The sequence below is a fragment of the Anabrus simplex genome, chromosome 8, assembly GCF_040414725.1.
Source record: "Anabrus simplex isolate iqAnaSimp1 chromosome 8, ASM4041472v1, whole genome shotgun sequence".
Classification (NCBI taxonomy): Eukaryota; Metazoa; Arthropoda; class Insecta; order Orthoptera; family Tettigoniidae; genus Anabrus; species Anabrus simplex.
The window spans coordinates 81,666,188-81,668,336 of NC_090272.1; positions in this window are offsets into that span (position 1 = coordinate 81,666,188).

Sequence of the window (2,149 nt, forward strand, 5' to 3'; positions counted from 1 at the left end):
AGTGCAGACCCTCCACTTCTCGATTTGGAGCAATAGCGCTGTCTCCCTCTTTCCCCACACCTGTCTCCCTCTTCCTCACTTGCTCCGTAGCGCTCCAAATCCGAGCCGAGTTGCCTAGAGACGAAGCGTTGGTCCCAGTCGAGCCGAATGGGACCGATACACTGTGCACAGGAACTCTGCGCCTCAATTTGCACGCGTGAGATTTTGGGCGTTTGAGAGGCCCTGCTTTACAATGTCAATCTTTGGGATGACCTTGTTGTTCGTGGAAGCCCAGGTTTTTTCTTTCACCACATCACAAGTTTCCCTGAAGTAGTTTATCCATGAAACAATCGACTGCCGACCAGCATCACGACCACGGGGCGCAATATGGGAATCTGAATGGTAAGAAATGCATGTTGCGTGGCGATAGAGGCTGTTAGAAAAGTATGCCCCGACATCGAACGTGCGCTTCGCCTTCATCCACTCCACGATTCTAACTAAACCAAGCAGACAAAGTTATGCCCCGCTTTTCGAAAGTGCCTACCCCCACCCTCCTCGGAGCAACCATCTCTTAGAGCGCCAAATTAAAATAAGCAAGTTCCTCTGTCACTCTCTGTATTAGTTCACCTGATATACCCAAAACATTCATTTCCTTTTCCCCTGCCTTCTTAAGATACTTTATTAATGTCCAGTAAGTTTTCCCCTCCAGCTTGACCTCGCCTTTCCAGGTTATTACCAAAATCTTCCCACAAATTATTGGATTCAATAACTATTTGCTGTTTCTTTCATCTACGTACAATTCCGGCTGGATCAGTCCTTGCTTGGAGACATGTCTGCCTTCCTTTTTTAAGTTTACAAGATGGATGCCTTTACTGATGGCGAACTTAGGGCTCAAGGCCGTCTGTTACACTAAACCACTAGAAGAATATACTCTACGTAACTTATTACAAATAATATTAATAATAATATAGAATCCTTAATTTTAAAATACACAAAATAAAGTACACTTGAATGACGTAACTACAGTAATCCATCCATTCCTATATTTACACAATTATCCAACAAGCCAGCAGGAACTAGTCAACAAATGCTCACGGCAAACCACTTTAAACTTGCAATGAGGGATTGTCTCCAATGTTCGCAGGTAGCGAATTCCACTACCTGGACGCAAAGATTATGAAGCAGCAGTACGGTTTACAGGTATGACAAGAGAGGAGCCAGATAGTGATGGACAGTCTGAGGCGAGGTCTCCAGATTCATCGAGACTAGCGCAGGCACTATTTCTCGCGAGAAATTTTGTGATCTCGTGAGCGTTGTCCAAGCATTTTGTGACGAGCAGCGTGTCGTAGGCCTACACGTAGTCAGTGCAGAGTATGCGAATAGCAAACCACGCGCCTTCTCTATTCCGTAAATACGTGTCAACAAGCCACTTGGGTGTTATTTCTTTAATTTCTACAGAGATCTATTTTGACGCAATAAAATATAATTATAAAGTATAAGAATTCTGGCATTGTATGCAGCGGTAAGTACACGAATGATTAGGCTAAGTGCAGAAACTGACGACTACGGGAGGTACACCCACCTGGATACTAGAGGCGTGTATTATTCGAAACTAGAGACAAGACAAGATGCACCTTCCTGCATATGCAATCGCTACTATGTCTAAAATGCTCGAGTTTGCTCCAATTCTTTCGACATGTAGGTGTACATCGGTATTAGTCCCCACATTCAATATCATACGACCACTGCCTGTTTTTACCAATATTTTGGCGACGAAGGAAATAATTCCTTGCAATGTGCAACTGTGTCTAGTTGAATGCAACAACTTGAAGATGATGTCCGAAAATCAACGTAAGTCGCGGATGTCGGTTATTTTGAAGATGTCCGGTTCCATGGCTAAATGGTTAGCGTGCTGGCCTTTGGTCACAGGGGTCCCGGATTCGATTCTCGGCAACGTCGGAGATTTTAACCTTAAATAGTTAATTCCCTTGGCTCGGGGACTGGGTGTTTGTGCTGTCCCCAACATCCCTGCACCACACACATGCCACTATCCTCCACCACAATAACATGTAGTTACCTACACATGGCAGATGCCACCCACCCTCATCGGAGGGTCTGCGTAACAAGAGCTGCACCCGGCAAGAAATAGCCACACGAAGCTTTCACCGAA